The sequence below is a fragment of the Mirounga angustirostris genome, unplaced genomic scaffold (genome assembly GCF_029215605.1).
Source record: "Mirounga angustirostris isolate CCGP_5_RB_7025 unplaced genomic scaffold, mMirAng1.0.hap1 SCAF_11, whole genome shotgun sequence".
Lineage (NCBI taxonomy): Eukaryota > Metazoa > Chordata > Mammalia > Carnivora > Phocidae > Mirounga > Mirounga angustirostris.
This window is the reverse complement of record NW_026991719.1, coordinates 8599773-8622340: the sequence shown is the minus strand read 5'-3', so window position 1 is coordinate 8622340 and position 22568 is coordinate 8599773. Positions and strand designations below refer to the sequence as shown.

At 41.3% G+C, this 22568-nt stretch overlaps 1 long non-coding RNA gene across 1 annotated transcript in view; it reads right to left on the bottom strand.

Annotated features, from left to right (window-relative positions):
* The window catches only part of LOC123844313 (uncharacterized), a 144379-nt gene that overhangs the window by 65731 nt on the left and 56080 nt on the right, over positions 1-22568 (bottom strand). The window contains exon 6 of the long non-coding RNA XR_010406031.1: positions 13622-13745. This is a non-coding gene — a long non-coding RNA (uncharacterized LOC123844313). The remainder of the gene's footprint in view (positions 1-13621; positions 13746-22568) is intronic.

The window sequence follows — 22568 nt, the reverse complement described above, 5'->3', positions numbered from 1 at the left end:
AGCGCACTGTTGCAAGACCATCATCAGAGCAGAAAGGCTGTACTGTTTCCCCTGGCAAAGACCCTGCGTCTACTGTGAGTATGAAAGCTGTCTCCGTAGGCTCTGAGGCAGGATTTTAACACCAAAGCCAGAATGGAATGGAAAGGAAGAAAGAAAGAGTGCGTGTGAGAGGGAGAACAGGAGTATGCAAGAGTGTGCAGGCACATGAAGGAAGGAGAGAGGGAGACAGCTATTCAGCTAGCTCCAGGAAAAAAAGGCAGTGTCATCTCTGACCAACTGAGCAGCATCTGAAAAATCTCCGTCTATCCCTGTCTATATGCATATATACACCTCCTATGTATACATACACACAAACACAATCACACACTCGACCCTCTAAACCTAAAGCCATCAAGTCCTCTGATAAAGCACAAAAAGAACTGCTAGACTATTATAGAATTTATATATTAATTCATTCATCAAATAATTAACAAGTACCTACCACGTGCCAGAAACTGTTCTGGGAGCTGGGGATATGACAAGACAGTGAACAAGACAGTGAATGAGACAGTTTCTACCCTCACAAAAATTTTAACATTACTCAATAACATTTATCAAATATGTATTAAATGCCAGTTACTGGGCTATGTAATCCTTTTACATTTATTTTCTCATTTACTCCTCACAGCGATCGTATGAGGAGGTAAAATTATTGCTCCCAATTTCCAGATGAGAACCTTGAAGCTTATCAAGATCAACTAACTTATCCAAAGAAAGTGATAGCACATAGATTTTATTTTTTATTTTTTTCTTAAGATTTTATTTATTTATTTGAGAGAGAGAGAGTACACAAGCAGGGGGAGGGGCAGAGGGAGAGGGAGAAGCAGGCTCCCCGCCGAGCAGGGAGCCCGATGCGGGGCTCGATCCCAGGACCCTGGGATCATGACCTGAGCCGAAGGCAGATGCTTAATGGGCTGAGCCACCCAGGTGCCCCAGCACGTAGATTTTAATCAAGAGAGGGTAATCACAGTACCTAAGCTAGCTCATGCTGCACATTGAGTGTCAGATGGCAAGTGTTAACCTATCTAGTGGTGGCATAAAGTGCTGACAGGACCAAAGCAGACATAAATATTGCTCTGTTTACTCCAAGATGGAAAGATTCTGGAGCTTTCTTTCTTGGCCCTTTCTTCCCTCATCTCCTGGGTCTAGGAAGAGGAGTGCCCTTGCTTGCACTTGCTCCTCGTTCCTCATTCCTTCCTCTCTCATTCCTGGAAAGGGAACAGCAAGAAGGAAATTGCCTTTCCATCCCACGCACAGCTGTTGGAAAGAAGCTCTGGCAGGCGCCATGCTCTCCCAGAAGCGGGAATCCAGGAGAAGCCATTCCCTGTTCCCTACTCCTTGCCTTGGCTCACCCACTTTGGGATGAGCTTTGTCCACATACCACCTGTTATGTGCCACTTAAGGTCTGGCCTGGGCTCCCGGTCAGAGCCCAACAGTGTTCTCTGTTCCAGGTGGAGACCTAGAAGCAGAGGGAAGACATACCTAAAAGGGAAAACACTGGACTGCACTCTCTGAGCAATAGCCCTTGGAGACACTTCAAGAGGCAGCTGCCCAACTGGCAAGGCCTATATCAGGCAGCTGTGTGCCCAGGAACAGGGAGTAGGGCACATACGGCCGAGCGGGCCTTGCCATCTGTCACAGGTCTGTGCCAGTCTCTGCATTTTAGGCAAGGTGGGCGTGGGAAGGCATCAGCAGAGAAGAGACCGCTCACCAGGCTGAGCCACATGCCACAGCTCCCCTCAATCTCTTCCTCTAAACATTTAGACTCCTTCACAGCTGCTATGTGGCAGTTGCCAGTGTATATGGTCCCGTAATTAAGGGCATGCAGTTTGGAGTCAGAAAACCCTAGGTTTGAATTCAGCCCCATCATGTACAAGTGTGGGTCTCGAAGCATCAGTCTGCTCTTTTGTAAAATGTAAATTGTAATAATTATAATAATTATTAATAATATAACAATGAAAGTTGTTGTAAGGATTAAATACAGTAATAATTTTAAAGAGCTAAGGGCAGTGCTTCAAAAAATACACAGTAGGTATTAAGAAAACAAAACCTTTTTAATGCTGAGACAAGTCTCTGATGGTAAAACATTCTTATTTCATAGGTGGTAGGTCTTTGGTCTCGGCTTTGGAAGTAAAAGGAGCAATGGAGCTTTTCAGCACACTTTGATGGGTATTCAGAGCCCCTGGGGATCTTGGGAAAAGGCAGATTCTGGTTCAGCAGATTGGGGTGGAGCCTAAGAGTCTGCATTTCTGGCGAGCTCCCAGTATTGATGCTGCTGGTCCAGGGGCCACACTTGGTGTAACAGAGTTCTGGGAAAACAGCTGTGGGACCTTGGACAAGCCATCTCATTTCTCTAGGCTTCGGCTTTCTAAGATGCAAAATTTTTGAAGTTTATCTAAATCATTTCACGTTCCTACCACACTATCATGTTGTGATAGGTTATCCACAAAAATGGCTGCCAAGGGTTCCTCCCACCCTACCTGTCCTTCTGCAGTGTGACTTTACTGCTCCTCCCATTGAGAGGTGGAGTGCCTCCCCTTAAATCTCCCTTGTCCTGTGACCTGCCTGGACCAGGAGAATGTGGCAGAAGTAAAGCTCTGTGATTTCTAGGTCTAGGCCTGTGGACGCCTGGCAGCTTCCACTCTTTGCCTGCTTAGAACCCAGCTGCCATGTAAAAACAAGCTTGAACCAGACTGCTGAATGAGAAAGGGGGGAGAGGGCTCACTAGCCCTCAGCTCTAGGCACTGCAGCTGAGGGGCCAGACATGTGAGCACAGCCATGTTGGACATTCCAGCCCCAGCTGACCTCCTAGTTTTCACAAGTGACCCCAGCTGAGAACTCATGCAGCAGATGAACCACCCTTGCTGATCCCAATCCACAGAAATTATGAAAAATAATAAGTCTGTTTTAAGCTATTAGGTTTTGGGTAGTTCATTACACAGCCAGTGATACATATACACATGTTCTGCTTGCATAGGAGATGATAGAAATTTTAAAAGCTGGGGCGCCTGGGTGGCTCAGTCAGTTGGGCGTCTGCCTTCGGCTCAGGTCATGATCCTGGAGTCCTGAGATGGAGCCCCGTGTCAGGCTCCCTGCTCAGCGGGGAGTCTGCTTCTCCCTCTGCCCCTCACCCTGCTTGTGTTCTCTCTCTCTCTCTCTCACTCTCTCTGTCTCTCTCTAATAAATAAATAAATAAAATCTTTAAAAAAAAAGAAATTTTAAAAACCAAAACATTTGGAAGAACTATATAAAAACATGCCTACCAACTGGAGGGCAGAATATATGCCAAGATCTGACTTATACATTTAGACTAGATCTTCTTCATAAAGACCTCTTTTCTGTATTCAATTCAATTTCATAAGTATTTATTCAGGGCTGCTGCGTAATGTGAGAAAAGTTGGAAACATAATTCTAAGAAATTTGTAATATATTTGGAAATACTAGTATTTTACAAAGAAAACAATTAGAAAATATGCCTCAATCAATAACAGTACACTAAGCATATATCTGAGAATCAGAATATTTTAACATCAAAAACAAAATTCTATGGACCCCTAGAAAAAGTTCAGTTAGTGTATTCTAGAGTTATCAGAGAACAGTCCATTAGAGGAAGTACAACTTGAATCGGATAAATGAGGAGTAAAAACAAGTATGTAATGATTGAGCAATGGTGTTCAAATCTGGTATAGAAAACTGAAAAAGTCAGCCCTACTGACAAATACATTCTAGAAAGTTCTCAAAGTCCTCTATACAGAGAATGACAATTTTTTTTTAAAGTAGGATCCACGCCCAGCATGGAGCCCAACGTGGGACTTGAACTCACGACCCTGAGATCAAGACCTGAGCTAAGATCAAGAGTTGGACACTTAACTGACTGAGCCACCCAGGTGCCCTGAGAATGACAATTTTAAATACACTCTTAAAATTTTATTTGCTATGGCACATGGCACACATAATTCCATTAAGCTAGTAAATTGTGAGGATACAAGAATATCATAGAATATATGCTCCAGAAATAGAAATAGAATTTCAGAGATGTCATGGAAGTAAACATTATGAAGGTGTAGTGTTAAAGCCAAAAGATGACTATGTAGAACTTTGAAGGCAAAAGGCATACACAAACTAGCATTGGAAAATAAACATAAAGGATTTGATGCACGCGGTAATCATCTTTAGGCCTCTCACCCACATCTCAGTCATAATGTACTTTTTGGAAAATATGTTGGATTAAATGGTTGCTACTGGCCATGTGAAATATCAGAATTAAGATTTTCCAATAATATTCCAATAAAATGAGTTTCATATTTAAGATGCAAGAAAATCTAAAAATGTACTTATTTTTCTCATCGTCATAAGCATTTTCTGTAGGGAAATTATGTACTTACAAATCATGTTTTAACTGTACTAGATAATAAATCAATCCACTTTGTTAAAACAGGAAATTAATCTTGTAGGCACCTTCTCAAAACTCCATTTATCTATGTTATCATTTTGTTACCTCTTTCCTCATGAAAGCGCAGGGAGAAAAAACACAATCCTGATATAATGGTAATGTGAAACCTCAGAATAGTACCCATTTTAGATGAAAGTTTCAACCAAAAATCATAGTCAACAACAACAAAAAAATCATAGTCAAGTGTTTGTATACTCACAAAGAGACAAAAGACTGGCTTAGTAATGGTATAATGTTACCCTCCTACTAGCATATAGCTCAGTGCCAGGTACACTGTTAGTAAATAGAGTCATTAAATGAATGGATGTCAATGTGTGCAAGCTTTCTCCGAGGAGGAGACATTTGAGCAGAGAGAGGAGTGATAAAAACATTCCAGATGAAGGGAACAATTTGCACAAAATCATGAGTCAGAAGGGAGGGTTGATATTAAGAAATGATTATCAGATAACAACAACAATAATAGTTAAAAACAGAGAAACAGAATAAGTAAAACAGAAAAAGTATAAACGACAGGGCGCCTGGGTGGCTCAGTTGGTTAAGCGACTGCCTTCGGCTCAGGTCGTGATCCTGGAGTCCTGGGATCGAGTCCCGCATCGGGCTCCAGTCCCGCATCGGGCTCCCTGCTCAGCAGGGGGTCTGCTTCTCCCTCTGACCCTCCCCCCTCTCATGTGCTCTCTTTCTCTCTCTCAAATAAATTTAAAAAAAAAATCTTAAAAAAAAAGAAAAGTATAAACAACAAAAAAATGAAAGATGTGATTAGTGGAGCTGGTTTGTATGTGAGTGTGTGTGCATATTCCCCCACTTTGGGCTTTTGAGTTTTGTATTGGAAAGGGGACATGGTATTCCCCCAGCAAATATATTCAAGACACAGAACTTCCAACCCATTAGGCCCAGGCCCCTGGGAGGATTGTGTTCAACCCCATCAGCAATTATCTGTAATGCAGGATAACCATCTTTACCTGAGAGTGGGCTTTGAAAGGGCAAAGCACAGTCCTTGTCAGAGGAGGGCCCTTCAAGTTCATGTTGAATGGCCTAGGGAAAGACCTGAGTTCTCTGTTTGCTTTTCAAAGCACTGAGTTTGTGCTTCCTAACCAGGAAAAAAAAAAAAGGCAGGGTGGGGGGCGAGTGATGTCTAAATCGATCTCCTCTCTGTAATTCCAACATGTTTCCCAGCTGTTTCTTTCTAGAAATCCACTGTACTGAAACAGAAGACTCCCTAATTATTGTCTTAAAAAACTTGAGAAAATAGAAGTGCATACTGGAGGAAAATTATGAATGGGGAGTACAAATTGGCGGGGTTTGAATCATTGATTACTACTGGACACACTTTCTTGATGTGTGAGAGAAAAGCTGAGAAACTAACAAATATGATTCCTTGAGGACATGTGCATCCTTGCAGAATAAGGTGCCCTCTAAGTGAGCATCTCACAAGGGCACTTTGGTTTTATAAGTATGCGGCCATAAATTCATCCCAGCCACTGAAAGTACAGATGGAATGATCAATTACATAAATGAACCTCAGTAAGGTGTTTTGTTTTTTTTTTTTAAAGTAGCTCCATGCCCAACATGGGGCTCGAACTCACAAACATGAGATTAAGCATCCCATGCTCTATCAACTGAGCCAGCCAGGCTCCCTCAATAAGATTTTGCTTTGAGTATATATTCAACTCAAAGCATTGAAATAATAGTTTTTGTGCATAGTTAATTAAGTTTCCTGAATAGAGATAGTTTGTTGAGCAGCGCTTCTAAGCCTTTTCGGGTGAGGAGGGAGTCACATGCCTCTTTGAGGAACTGAAGGAAGTGATGGGCCCTTTAGCCCAGAAGAATAAGCCAACAGATAAGAATGTGCATCAAATATGGAGGAATTCATGGGTCCCCTGGGTCTACTGTGGGAGCCCCCTGCCTTCGAGACACTGGAAGACAACAGAAATACCTCAGGTCTGCGTGGCACTGGAAGAAGAATTTTCATTTTGTAGGTGATGTGTACAGCCAGGCAGGCTGTGTTGACATACCACTGTTTTGTTTTGTTTTTAATATTTAAAAAATCTCCTAATTGTGGTAAAATACACATGACAATAAAGTTTACCATCTTAACCATTTTTTAGTGTACAGTTCAGTTGTGTTAAGTGTATTCACACTGTTGTGCAACCAGTTTCCAGAACTCTTTTCATCTTGGGAAACTGAAGCTCTACCCATTAAACAACAAGTCCGTATTTCCCTCTCCCTGTCCCCCGTGGCAACTACCATTTTACTTTGTTTCTATGAATTTGACTACTCTAGGTGCCTAATATAAGTGGTATATAAGAGAATATTTGGGGGTTTTTGTCTGTCTTATTGCACTTTGCGTAATGTCTTGAAGGTTCTTAGCCTATGATGTAGTATTTGTCCGAATTTCCTTTCCTTTTAAAGGCTAAATAATATTCCTTTGTATGTATATACCACATTTTGCTAACCTATTCATATGTCAATAGACATGTGGGTTGTTTCCACCTCTTGGCTATACTGAATAATTTTGCCATAAACATGCATGAATGGATATTATCTCTTCGAGATCCTGCTTTCAATTCTTTTAGATATATACCCAGAAGTGGAATGACAGGACAGTTTTGACTCAGCCACTCTGATGGGCCCTTTTTATGCAAGGAACACCATGACTCAGCAATTTGGAGTCAGGTCCCTTGTCAAAAGGGTTCCTCCGAAATGTGAAATTGGTGTTTCATTACCAAGTCATGCACGTGACAGACTTCCTGATCCTTAAGCTATACTTATCCCCTCCTCAACTATGTGAATTTTACTTTCAACTTTATTCCTTTCAGTATTTTTTTTGAATTTTTACAAGTATGCATTAAATTTATAATAAAGGCAATAAAGATCTTTTAAAATCTGTTAAAACTAAGTATTTAAGGGTATCAACTATCTCTTAAGACATCAATTAAAAGGAAATTTATAATATATTAGTAAATGAATTCTATATAGAATGTACATATTCTAATATACATTAGATCTGTTAGAAATTTATTTGAAGACTTTCTGTCCAAAATGGAGCCAAGAATAAAGACACATATGTTTTTCCTCCTCTTTACCCTTTACCAGTGTCCAACATAACACTGATGAATAAAACTGAGTATATTCAAGAAGACTTCAAATAACAGAGGTGTCTATCCCTGAATTATCAGATAGAAAAGAAAATAAGTTAAATTTTTAGTTGAGTAAGTATAATTCTTTGTTACATGTAAACAAGTAGAGCCATTGTCATTTTAAAAGTGAAATTAGGGGCGCCTGGGTGGCTCAGTCGTTAAGCGTCTGCCTTTGGCTCGGGTCATGATCCCGTGGTCCTGGGATCGAGCCCCGCATCGGGCTCCCTGCTCAGCGGGAAGCCTGCTTCTTCTCCCCCACCCCCCCTGCTTGTGTTCCTTCTCTCGCTGTGTCTCCCTCTGTCAAAAAATAAATAAAATCTTAAAAAAAAAAAAAAAAGTGAGGGGCGCCTGGGTGGCTCAGTTGGTTGGGCGACTGCCTTCGGCTCAGGTCATGATCCTGGAGTCCCGGGATCGAGTCCCACATCGGGTTCCCTGCTCGGCAGGGAGCCTGCTTCTGCCTCTGACCCTCCCCCCTCTCATGTGCTCTCTCTCTCTCATTCTCTCTGTCTCAAATAAATAAATTAAAAAAAAAAAATCTAAAAAAAAAAAAGTGAAATTAAATAACATGAGATATAGACCATTCAAGATGTCATGGCAGCTCCAAACATGAGTGGTCACTCACCTTAGAATGACCCAAAGTCCTTTATGAGGTGAGGACAATGGTTAGCACATGATTCCCTGTCATGGGTAGTTTGCCTACCAGATGGTGCCTGAACCTTTTACCTTCCCACTTTTGACTCACATCTTGTCCCAGACCTACCACAAGGCGATGAGGATGGAGAAAGGACATCCATTTGTTTATTTCCTTGTTGTCAGAACAGCTAGAATTCTAATGTTTTGGTCGGGGGGTGGGCTCACATCAACAGGAACCTGAGTCGCAATAGCTCTAACAACACAGCTGGGTTAAAACTATTTCATGAAAAGAATCTCTTCAAAATATCAGGTGCCCATTTACGCTGCCCAAAGGCAAACCCAAGAACTTGGCCTATGACATTCCAATTATTGTCAGGTCATCAAAAATTGGCTTCAGAACATAACTCCTTTCGGAAGTGTCCTTGATGATTGCTTTGCAACTCTGCCCGTGCATGTGTACTGCAAGATTCATACCCTTAGCAACCTAGAATTTCTACTTATTTGCTTATGGTTGTTCTCAAGCACCACAAACACAAAGGGTAAAGGAGCTAGCTTTCTTTGTTAGACTCTTAAGTGTTTTCAGAACAGGGACCAGGTCTACTCTTTCTTTTCCATCCCCTTCCCACCTTAGAGCTTAGTATAATGCTCTGCATGTCAGAAACATTTGTTAATTTTAAGACAGTCTCTTCCGGAAAGATTAGAGAACCCTTTACCAGGATGTCAGAAAAAAGGAACCTGGGTGGATGAGCACCCTGAGGTTACAGCATAAGCTAGATGCATCTCTCCTTCTCTCACATAAGAACAAATCCTAATGACAACTCATTGAAAAAGATAGATTTTTTTTTCCAGCTTTACTGAGGTATAAAAAATAGATTATCCAACCAATTTCCAAGGCTCTGATTTCTTTGTACCAGTGACTACCAATTTGTATTTTCAACCCAGACTAGTCTTTATGGGGCCTGTCTACTAGGTATTATTACTTCAGAGTCCCTTTACACTTCCAAACTGTCCAAAGCTGAGCTCATTTAGCCCCTAAAATATCAGGTCCACAAGAGCTGGGACTTGCTTTTGTTCACTGCTGGATCCCCAGGACCTAAAATAGTGCCTATCATGCAGGTGGGTGCTCAGTAAAGATTTGTTGAATGAACTGATGAATGAATGAGTGAAAAGACCTTCCCAGGAGGCCGAGTTTTCCATTAACGTTACACATTGCAAGAGTGTTCTCCAGCACTTGACAGTTAAGATTGAACCCTATACTTCTTCCCTTTATCTCATCCCTCCAGTCTCCTCTTCTTCCATCAAATCGCCCTCTCAGCTGCCTCATCCCTATCCATCTCTAAATATGCTCAGAATCTACTATCAAAAAACCACATGTTCCTTCATTATACAAGGCTATCCAGAAATCTGTTCTGAATCTCAGTTCTCCAGCCGGACCTCACCCTTCATACTCTTGTAATCTTGAAAACCCTAGAGCTCCCAACTTGCATCCCACTTTGTCTCTTCTGTGCCTTTCTCAGGCAAGGTCTGGCTTGCCTGCAATGCCTAGCTATCTCTTTCTTCTCCTTTAATACCCACTGCAGGCATTACCTCCCCTATGGAGCCTTTCCCAGTACCCTCCTCCTCCCAGGCAAGCAGACAAAGTGGTCGTCCTCTGTGCTCTCGTAATACCTTAATCCAGGACTTCCCAAACTTTTTCACATTTTGGTACACACAGAAGAAGGTTAAGGGTAAAGGGGCAAGGCTGTGCGTGGCCATAAGCAACTGGCCTGGGTCTCAGGACACCACAGTCCTTGTGCAGCAACATCTGGGTACACTTGTAACCCAGTCATGGCATACCAGCATGACATGTCACACTAGTTGGTAGCTCTGCTCTCAGCATGTCACAATCACTGCATTCACCCCACTGTATTATAATTATTTGTGTTTGCCCTTCATTGCACCTGTGAACTCCTCAAGGGCAAGAACCCTATAATCTCATTTTTCATGTTTTAAATTATCACACAGTAAAGTTGACTTTTCGATGTACAGTTCTATAAATGTTATCACATGTAGAGATTCCTGTAACCATGACCACAATTAGGATATAGAACAGCTCCATCACATAAGGTACCATCACACCCGTCCCTAACCCCTCACCCCTGGCAACCAAGGATCTGTTCTCTGTCACTATAGTTTTGTCTTTTGGAGAATGTCATATAAATGGAATCACACAGTACATAACCTTTTGAAACTGGCTTCTTTCAGCATACTGCCTTTGACATTTACCCAAAATTGTGTGTATCAACAGTTTGTTCCTTTTTCTTGCTGAGTCGTATTTCATCATGAGGATTTAACACAGCTTGTTTATCCAGGCATCCCTTGAAGGATGTTTGGGTTGTTTCCAGTTTGGGGCAATTGTGAATACAGCTGTTATCAACTTTTGTGAAAGGTTTTTCTGTGAACATGAGTTTTCATTTCTCTAGGGTAAATAGCCAGGAGTGGGACTGTATGGGTTTTATAGCAAACATATATTTAGCTTTATGAGAAGCTACCAAATAGTCTCCAAAGTGGCCATACCATTTTGCTGGTCCACTGTCCTGGCAATCAGTGAGAGTTCCGGTTGTTCCACATCCTGTCTAGCACTTGGCATTGCCAGCATTTTTCCTTTTTGCCATTCTAGTAGGTGTGGTGCACCATCCCACTGTAGCCTTGACTTTTATCTTTGTACCCCAGTGCTTAGCACATTGGTAGGTTATCCATAAATATTCATTAAACTGAAACCAACTCATCCCATTTTTTACTTCTGTTTTTAACCTCACTAATGTTTTCATTATACTTTCTACCAAGCTTTGTGTTTAAAAACCAAAGAAACTGCAGGGAAGTATTACATTCCTTCCTACCTGCCTGTACTCACTCCTTCTACCAAGTTCTAAATGAATCATTCTTCCTACTGGAAGATTAGAATCTTCGTACCAGAAGATACAGCAACACAACCTCTAACTTTCTCTCAAACTTACACTGAACCTGAAGGCTTGCGATCCAGATCGTTTCTGAAAGGCTCTGCTATCACTCCTATCCTACTAGCGAACCGTAAGAATCATCACCAGTAGGTAGATAATTGGATGAGCCAGGCACTGTGAAAGGAGATGTTCCTGTAATAACTAACTTACCCCCCATCCCCACGAGGTCGGTGTGATCCTCGTTTTACAGACATGAGGACTGAGACTTAATGAAACTGACAAAGTTGCCCACAGCCATACAGCCAGTAAATGAAGCACCAGGGTGCACGCCCAGGTCAGACTAGTTCCAGAAACTACAGTCCTAACCATTCTGTGAGGCAGCTCTACTGGGCAAAGGAACCAGGTGCTCTTTAATCAACAACAAAACAACCTCAAGTCCCTTTAATTTTGAAGGTTATAAAACTTCAGGAAAGTGAACCATTCTCAGGGACCTCCCAGTCTAGAGAGCCTGCACTGCCTGACTGGAGGACAGACTAAGGATTTTAGATCTTATTCCTGTGAAAAGTCAGCAGCACGAGTGAGACTCAGTTGAGCGAACTGGACCAGCATCACTTGCTCTGTGAAGACTGTCCCTGCCCGCTGAATCTTGAACCACGATTACACAGTTCTATGTTCTATAACTGATAGCATCCTCCACTGTAGACGAGCTGAAGTTATAATAATGGTTTGCTTTTTGTGTTGAGTCATAAAAATAAAATCATATTTTATGTATAAAAAGAAAACAAATAATATACTAACTTGGATCATCTAATGACTAAGTACATCCAGGGATAACACAGAACTCCAGTCTTCAGAGACTTACCTAGCACTGATTCTAATAAAACAAGACACACTAGACTTTTCACCAGATACATGGCGTTAAAACTATGGCCAACAAACTATCAAACCGGAATTCAGTGGTTTGGCTGTAGCATTTTGATTTACGATATTTCTTATCTCTTTCATTACCTACTTTCTCCCCAACCTGTAAACAATATGCTTCAATGAGCTTGGAGCTGAATCCTTTTCTTTTCATGTTACTGATCAGGCAAGCAAGAGACACAAATCTCAGGATCCTAGGTCTTAAGCAGTCATTCTCCTTAATCCAAATATATTCAATCATTTCATCCTTCAGGTATGAAATCAGGAAGAAAATGTGTGCACTAAAAAGAAAAGTTATCCAATGAAATGACATCACAAGCAAACCGTAGTTTTGGGAGATCATAGTTGCTAGTTCCAAAATGTCACAGTTTTGTGTGTTTTAATCCCATAAAATGACAACATCAGTTTCTAAATTTTCCTTACAATGAACTACATAACAGAAAGAGGTTTCATTTGCACCCGTGCAAGCCATCAAAACCATTTTAAAACAGTGTACCAAGTGATTATTACTATGGAAAATTATGGCAACTCTAAACACATTTGGCTCAAAGTGTCAAGTGATAAAAGTCAAGGGTAATGAATTTTACCCATTTGGAGAGCTTCTCTTAACCTGTGGCAGTTCCTTTATACGTGGGCCTCCACACAATGTTCTTATTGCAATGCTTTAACCCTCAATAATCACAGAATCTGCTGAAAGAATATCATTTAAACAAATCCCTAAGTGCCAGTGATTAATGAGAAAGCATTAAATAGCAGAATGACTGGAAACATTCCAATTAGCATTCCAAAGTGTATGCATTACTGACAAATTTCTCATACTTGAAACTTCAACAACCTTAAGAACGACTTACATATTTATATAAACCATAAGTCACTCATCAGGGATCTGAAATTTCTGTAAAAAGTTTTTTTCCAAAGGAGAAAAAACTTATTTATCAAGACCACTGAAGATAAAGAAGCAATTAAATACAAACCAATTTGTATAGCCAACAGAGCATTTTCTGTTTAAAAATCAAAACTTTTCATCCTGACAGATATATTTGTCACTGAGAAGATACCGCTTTTAAAAAGAAAATAAGCACAGCACAATCCAATTTCCCTTGCAAAAAGCACCATCAAAAGTTTACTGTGAATGATAGCCTATTATAATACCATATATAAGGACGAGCAGCTAAAAATCAGTTTCTCTCTTCCCAAAAGTGCCTCTGGACAGTTAGTCTTAAGGAAATAAACAGCCAAAGTAGTATAATGGTTGTTATACTTTTCTTGGACAGGATAGTCCTGCCTCACCTCCGATATTCTTTTTTAAAAATTAGAATTACCGAGACAAAACTCAGAAGGCTCCCATCACTTGTCTATCAAAGGCATCATTTTTGTAGAATTCTGAGACATGCTCTTCAACCCATGTGCAAATAAATTTATCCTACCGAAAAACATAAGCTAATCTCAGAAAACAATGATAAGACCCCGGATATTTGTACTTGAGGACTAGTACTCACTGGCATATATGTTCTCCTTCATCCTCTACTGCCTGGCCGAAGCCCCAGGGAATGGAAAAAGTCTGCCAAGTTTCTCCTTCAAGATCATCGTCCATCGTAGGAAGGCAAAACAGCCCACCTTTTCCTAAGGAGGGAAGGAAAGAACTCCGTTCTTTATTCTTTTAAAAGAAGAATGATTGTATCATAGCAAACAACTGCTAGGCAAGAAGAGTGAGAGAGGAAGGAGAGGAGGAATCGATGCTGAGAGGCCAATCCTATTTCATCCCTCAGCTACTTGGAAACCAGATATGCTTAGACAATCACGTGCTTTGAGAGATTTGAGGATGCAAAAGAGGAGTCGCTCTGTCTTTTGTAAATTATTAACGGACTTTTTTTTCCTGACCAAGACCGAAGCAGCACAGGTTACCCATTTAAGAAAAAAGCAATCAGGGTTGGACTCGAGCACATAAATCGACACGTCAAGAAACAAGATTTCTTCTGATCGAAGTTCTGCCCCCGACCACTATGAATCAAGCCAACCCAGTGCAGTTAGAATCAAAACTGATAGTATACTGGGAATGAACTGGCACCTTCTGAAGGTCTGAGGTCACAACTGCAGTTTCCGCATTTGCCTCTGACGAAAATGAGTATTTGCTCTTCCTCATCTGAGAACTCACTACGGGGTATTTTGCGCTGTGAGCTGGAATAAAGCCACCTGCACACAACTCAGACAGCTCTCTTAGATTTCAAAGGGCTGCTAACTGCTCTCATGGCTTTCTTGTGTTTCATCCAAATTTGATATGTAGCACGTCTACCTTAAAGCTATTCAAAAGTTGCCAATTTTAATGCTAGATCCTACCCAGCAATTTAAACCCAGTGGAAAAATGCCAATCCGGGAAGCTTTCAGAAAGTGTTGGTTTCTCACGGCCAAGACAGGGGACATCGGGGGCACACTGTGTTGAGCAGTTTGGAATGTCTCTTTTTCTCTAGACCTGGATTTCTCAACCTCCGCATTATTGACATTTTGGGCCAGATATTTCTTTGTTGTGGGGCTGCCCTGTACACTGGAGGTTGTTGAGCAGCATCCTTGGCCTCTAACCACTAGACGCCAGCAGCATCTCCCCAGCTGGGACAACCAAAATGTTTCCAGACCTTGCCAAGTACCCCCTAGGAGTTAGCATCACTCCCGGCTGAAACCACCGTGCTAGACTCATTGGTTGGGTGAAGTTGCTCAAAAGAGGAGGAATGTTATTTACATTTGAGATAGGCTCCTGCCAAAGACAGGTGGTAGGTAAAGTCAAGGCTGTGGGTGAACCATACAACTCATATGCAGGTGGCCAATTTGATTTGTCAAAATAGAGACGTAGCTGAGGTGGGGAATACCAACTCTCCATGGACATCTGCTAAACTGCTCACTACCTGTGATGATTAATTCTGTGTCACCTTGACTGGGCTATGGGGTGTCCAGATTTTTGGTTAAACATTATTTGGGGTGTACCTGTGAGGATGCTTCCAAATGGATTAACATTTGAATCAGTAAACTGAATAAAGAAGACTGCCCCCCCACCCCCACAATGTGAATGGGCCTCATACAGTCCACTGAAGGTCTGAATAGAACAAAAGGTGGAGGATGGGAGAATTTGTTCTCTCTGCCTAGTCTTGAGCTGGGCCATGGGTCTTCTCAGGCACTCTGACTGGAACTGACACCATTGGCTCTCCTGGGTCTCCAGCTTACAGATGGCAGATCATGGGACTTCTCAAACTCCAGAATCATGCGAGCCAATTCCTTAGAATACCTCTCTAGGAACTCTTGTCCAAATATGTGCGTGTGTGTATTCTATTGGTTCTGTTTCTTGGAGAGTCCTAATACACTACTATAGTTTGCAAGTCTCCCAAACCTGCCATTTAAAATATGTTAATTTCTCCTTCGTTACAGATCCTTCATTTTACCTTGGTTTCTGTCATCCCATTGCAAGTAAGTTTTGCTCTGGCAAACTATTCTGAGCTGATCTTTGACAGCCAAACAAATCTAGGCAGAGATAATGAGGACATAGATTCCCTGTCTATTCGTGTAACCTTAACCAACCCCAGTTGAGATGCTTCCTTATGAGCCTCAGATTAGCACACACACACAAAAAGCCTTTTCAATTAAACACAATAACAGCAGTCTATTTAAATTCAACACTGAGAAAATTAGGCAGATGATTTCAAAAGCAAAAGTGCAGTTCGAGTCCACAGGTGATGGCGGACATCTTGTCATTAAGAAGAATGGTAGGTCTAAGGGAGCAGTCTTGCAGAAAGGAAGTTGTCTTGGGAGACGAACAGCCTTCGGAGCCTCAGAGTTTGCTTTCTGAGTAGCAGTGGGTGTGACCCAAAGGAAGGCAAGGTCCTTACATGGTAAACTGTGTCAGTACGGCTGTCTGTCCACTCCAGGGCTTATTCTGGAAATTAGTGCGGAGGGTCATTCTCTGAAGTGCTGAGGTTTGTGCTTTCAGGATCCTCTGAAAAAAAGGGTACTGAATAGGCAGGGGAAGAGAGGTGCATGCCCCATTTGCTTTGGGACAGGAAAGAGAAACAGTATTTAAATGAGCACACTGGTGTCCTGAAATGGGTAACCCATGTCCTCCTCTATGGACTGGATTGGAGGAGAAGGAAACGGTCTGCCTTGGGAAATGTCCAGGATGCTCAGTGTGGCCTGGATGGGGGGAAGGACCCTCCAGTTAAGCGCCGGGTCCTCGAAGCAGGAGCTTCAAGAAATAAATCTATTTCTAGCCTATTTCCCAGCTTTATTCCTTGGCTGTGTGCTGTGGATTTTTCTTTTCTTTTCTTAACTTGGCAACACTCATTTCTTAATAATGTCAAGAGCTACCAACTGGATTGCTGCAGCTTTACATCATTGCTGGATAGCAAGGATTTACTAAAAACCAACCAAATGGTCTGCACAGTGGCAAATATGAAAGACTTAGATCACGTGTTGCTACCCTCAAAAAGCTTAAATTCTAGGATTCTATGGAGAGATGGTAAATATCCAAGAGCTGCAGATTTGGAACATTTCATGTCATGTTCTCATTTGTTCTTACATCAAACTGGATTATTTTGCCTACTTCAAAATACTAAGGTATACTTTGAGTGATTTTATTTATTATTTTTTAAGATTTTATTTATTTATTTGACAGAGAGACAGAGAGAGAGAGCACAAGCGGGGAGAGGGGCAGAGGGAGAGGGAGAAGCAGGCCCCCCGCTGAGCAGGGAGCCTGATGTAGGGCTGGATCCCAGGACTCCGGGATCACGACCTGAGCCGAAGACAGACACTTAACCAACTGAGCCACCCAGGCGTCCCATTGAGTGATTTTAAATTACCTATGAACATAATCATCTTTTTTGACTAGCCAATAGAAAAATAAGACTACTATTTTATAGTTGAGAAGATAATTTTACAACGCTCTAAGGAAGCTGTTGAGAATTATTTCAAATTGTTCAGATAAAGTCCTTAATTCTGGGTCTGACATTCAAGGTCTGACATTTCAGTGCCATCATCTTCCACCTCCAAACATTTGTTTTTTCTCTGTCCTCCCATTAGAACGCCAATTGCCTTCTTCCTGACCAAAATCAATCTTTCCTCAAACACCTGATTCACAGCTTACTCTTATGATGCCTTCCTCTTTCTCTAAGAGAATTAATCTCGCCACTTCAGTACTTGGAAAGGACACAGTACCTCTATAAAGCAACTATCACATTCTGCCGTACATGACAGGTACTTGTGTATAATTTTGCAAAGCTCACTTATTGTGCTAGTAGGCTTCTTGTAGCTACTTCAGCATTTTCTACATAGATGATCATGTGATCTACAAATGAAATCAGTTTTGCTTCTTCCTCTTCTTATCCTTCTCTCCCCACTTCTCCCCCCTGCCTTAATGTACTGGTTAGAACCCCCAGTACAATACTGAATAGAAGGGAAATCCTTGCCCTCTTCCTGATCTTATGGGGAAATCATTCTTAAATAGTGGCAAGAGCTGATAAACTGAATTTTATAAAAAAAAAATTTTTTTTATCAAAAATTTTTAAAGTGTGGTGTTCAACAGGGTGGATGCAGAGAAAATATTTTTGTGTTTCTGCAGAGGTGGGGATTTCTGAATAAATTTTGCTGAAAACTTGGGATCCAGAGCGAAGAGCAAGCCTTGGGAAGGTAATTTAGAACAGTATAGATACTGAGAGAACTCCAGAGAGATTCACTTAACTCTGGAGGTTTGTGTTAACATTTCAAGGGAAAATGAGGCTCCAGGGCCTTGGGGAGCCAGCCATTCAGGCTTATCAAGTCATTAAAAAGATACATTCCAAAAGGTTAGAGTGAGAACCCAGGATCCTTTCACCCCATCCCCAAGAAGCAAAAGTTTTATTCCCTCTTTTTGAGAGAAGAGGCGGAGACAATTGCCTTTTTCTCCTGTATATAAGCAGAGAAAATCCATTCTTCTCCATCCCTCACCTATGCATCATCTGGTCCCTCACAGGAGTGATTTTTTCCCTCTGACTTTAATTGTGAGGCCCCAGGCGGTAAGGTCTGGGGCAAGGAGGCCAATGCAATGATTATTATGTAAATAACACTAATGATAGTCTGTCTCTGATTCAGAAACCTCATGAACACAATCAGGATAAAATTAATGAGATGAGTATTAAAAACCCAACGAAAAGACTCTATGCTTTGCTTCCTCTGTCTCTCTTGCTGCAGGAAGCTATAAAGAATAGGTCTTAATTTTCTGAAAATTGGTAAATGCCTTTGGGTCAAGAGCAGCTTCTGTGCTCATTTACCTGTTGGGTTTCTCCTTCATTTTTTTCCTTTTTTTCCCCCCTCTGATTAAATATACATAACATTAAATTTGCCATTCTAACCATTTTTAAACGTACAGTTCAGTGACATTAAGTACACTCACAGTGCCATGCAACCATCACCTCTATCCATTTCTAGAACTTTTTCATCATCCCCAAAAGAAACTCTGTACCCCTGAAGCAGTAATTCCCCATAACCCCTTCCCACAGTCCCTGGTAATCTCTATTCTACTTTCTGTCTCCATGAATTTGCCTACTCTAGGTACCTCCTCATATAAGTGAAACCACACAGTATTTGTTCTTTAGTGTTTGGCTTATTTTACTTAACATGATGCTTTCAAAGTTTATCCGTGTTGTTACATGTATGAGAATTTCATTCCTTTTTAATAGATGAGTAATATTCCATGGTAATGGATAGACCACGTTTTTATCCATTTACCTGCTGATGGACACTTGGGTTGTTTCCACCTTTTGCCTATGGTGACAAATGTTGCTATGAATATTGGCGTACAAGTATGTTTGAGTTCCTGCTTTCAATTCTTTTGAATATACACCTAGCAGTGAAATTACTGGATCATATGGTATTTCTATGTTTAACTTTTTGAGAAACTGCCAAACTGTTTTCCAGAACAGCTACACCATTTTTCATGCCCACAGCAATGCACAAGGGTTTCGATTCGCCGCATCCTCGCCAACGCGTGTTATTTTACATTTTCCTTCACTTTTGTGCTTTTGTCAGCTCTTTGGTAATTTTAAGCTTTATAAAAAATATTTTATCCAGAGAACTGGTCTGAATAACTGACCCTGCCACCCTCAGAAACAGGAGACCTCCCTTTACTTCTTCTGCAAACTTCTATGACAGTACCACACAGATTTGGTAATAAACCTCAAAGTAATATCATTGGCTCTATTAAATAACAAAAATTCAACAGAGTAAAACTTCAAGATTTAATTGGCTATGTTGAATGATTCATGAATTGGGCCGCATCCCATCCAGCAAGTAGAAAGGAACCCAAGGAGCTGTACAAAATGGAAGGCTTTTATAGACAGAAGGGAACAGGGATAAAGAAAGAGCAGATTACATCATCTCCCTTTGGGGGATAGAAGAGAGTCTATGTGGCAGATTACCTCATTGGTGCTAACTAGAAAATTCCAGACTAACCCATGAAGACTATATTCCCAGGGAAGTCTGAAACTGCGATTAGGTTAGGTATCAAGCCCTGGTTTGGTGAGGTGGGCCTGGTACAAGTGACTCCATTTGGGGCCTATGGTTCTCTTTTTAACAGCTCTATAGCATCAGAGAAACCTTTTACTTCTGATAGAAAAGTGAGAACAAATACATCTTTAACTTTACATTAAGATATATATTATTTTGAATTCCTAGGTGCATTTTTGGTATTTCTCCATATACAGATTTCTGCCCTTCTCATGTGGTTGGCACACTGTTAACAAAGAATGAACATGTTAACTCTAAAGATACATCATCCACAGACTGGCCTGCTTTGTGTTTCATACAAAATTTTTTGTCTAGTAACAATAAAAGCTGACTTTAATGAAAACTGAAGACATGTTAGTGCTACTCTTCTGCTATCTATATGCTGTCATTTATTTTTGTATTTCCTTTTATTTTCTCTATAAAAGAGTTAGGAAATTTCACATAGCTTGCTGAGGATAAAACCAATCTTTTTCAACTTTGAACTTATAGTTAGAAATCATAAACATAGGGTGAGATTTTATCCTTCCTGTAGAAAGAAAAGGAAATGTCATTAAAAACATAAATTGATTACAATCTTCTGAAATTGAATGGGGAATTTTCTCATCCCAAATTCCCTCTGTCAATCTAAATGCTCCAGTAATACTGTTCAAGGTTCAGATAAGTTGGCTATTAAATAAATTAGCTTTGAACATAAAAGTGGCATTCAAAAACCTGGCTAGCCATGAAAGATGTAAGTTGAATTGTCCGTGCAATGAAAAATGAGGAAAGGATTAGAAAAGCTCATTACTTAGAATTTGCACAGCAATTCATATTTTCTATGCTTCTATAATCAGATGCAAGTCATTGCTCTAAAAGGCCCTGTGCAGTTTTTAGTGGGCACCATTTTCCATAAAACTCACAAAAGCAGAATTTCCTATTTCCACCGATCTTCCTTCCCTATCATTCATTCAATGTTTACTGAGTACCCAGAGTGAGCCAGGTACTGTGCTAGGCAGCAGGGCTAGAGAAATGAATAAGGTCTGGGCAAGTTCACTGACTTCGGCACCTCCTTCCCCACAATGTTTGAGACTGCTGGTTGCAGTTTTGTTGCAGTTTTTGTCTCCTTGCCAAACTCTTTGATCATTCATCATCCACCACTTCATACCCATCTCCTATTTGATACTCAACATGTCTTTATCTCTAAAGCACTGCTATTCAGGTCTGCTTCACTCCCTCTATGTTCTACATCTTCTAAACCAGTCCCCGGGGAGTCTGCTTCTCCCTCTAACCCTTCCCCCTCTTGTGCTCTCTCTCTCTCTAATAAATAAATTAAAAAAAAAAAAATTCTAAACCAGTCCCAATCACCCTCCTTTCCTCAGCTCTGGAATTGGTTCGGTGCAATGCCCACTGCCCCCATTGAGAGCTGGGATTAAGGATGACAGGTAATATACAGGACACCCACTATATTTGAATTTCGGATAAACAATGATTTTTTTAGTGTAAGTATATTCCATGTAATAGTTGGGATGGGATATACTTATATTAAAGGGGTATGCTATGGAACTTGTTAATGGGTTGAGTAATATTGTGATTCGTATTATACCGTAGCCTCCTAATTTTAGAAGTACTGCGGCAAGTACTAAGCAATTATTTGACATTATCTGAAATTCAGATATAACTGGGAGTCCTGTATTTTTATCTGTTTACCTAGTCAGGGTAAACAAGATACATTCCTCAAGGAACTGACCACCATGAATTAATGCATGTGCTCCTAGGTGAATTACAGTAGGACTTGCTTAGGGACTAGTCTTAGGTTGGATTTGCCCCACCCCCACCCCCGCCCTAGAAGCAGGCCCTGGGGGAAAGATCTGAGTGCAAGTGGTTTATCTGGGAGGTGACATAAGAGAGGGAAGAGAAGGAAGTCAATGCGGTGTGCATTAACCAACAAGTTACTGCTGTGGATAAGCAAGAACCTGCTTCAGAGCTGTCTCCCCCAAGGAACAAGAACGCTGCAATATCTTTCTTCAGCTCACATTTGGCATTAATTGAGGACCACTGCTGAGGATCTGAATTCCCCTGCATTTCCAGCCAAGCATGTTTCGGCAGCCAGATGAAAGCCTCTGGCAGAGTGGTAGTGAAAGCCTGCAGAAATGAGGAGTGCCAAGGGGAGATGAACAGGCACTACCGTGACAGCATCTGCTACAGTGATATCTCTGGATCATGAGCCCTGTATAAACTGAGTTAATTTGGGAATCAAGTTTAAGTCCAAAAATCATGGGAAGTAAGAATTGGGAAAGACCTCAAAGATAATCGAGTCCAACTCCCTTATTTCACAGATCAGGGTGTTATGGCTCAGGGAATTACTTACCCAAAGGCAAAGAGTTACCTATTGACAGGTCTAAGATGCTAATTCTATTATTATGAGGTCACCATCAAACACTGATGGGTGATGTGCAAAGAATGTTCACATTTCATGGACGCCGGTGTGAGCATTCTACACCCAAGAGAGAAGTAGCTCTTTGAGTTTGGTTAGGAATGGGGTGTTGGGCAAACACCAGAGCTATCTGGTAATTATGTAGGCCCAGAAGGGACGTTCTCACTGTGAGCTGAAAATCCAGCCTCCTGCTTGGGTCTGGGAGACAGAGTAGGATGTAAGTTAGGAATCGCACCTCTTGCATGCAGAGGTTGCCCTGCACCAGTACCATGTCACTGACCTTTTTCTGTTCCCCATCCTCAGGTTATTGAGGTGCCCAGTGTTCCCCAGTTCACACGAAGATCCCATCTTAAAAAACTCACCTGGAGGAGGCCAGAGCAAGCTGGGCTCACCTCTCCACTCTATCACTCCAGTATTCCTCCAGAGGAGTCCCACACAAACCTTAGGAGTGGACGGAATCCTTGTTCTGATTCGCTCCCAAAGTTTTGTGTGAAAATCAAGTGGGATCATGGTGT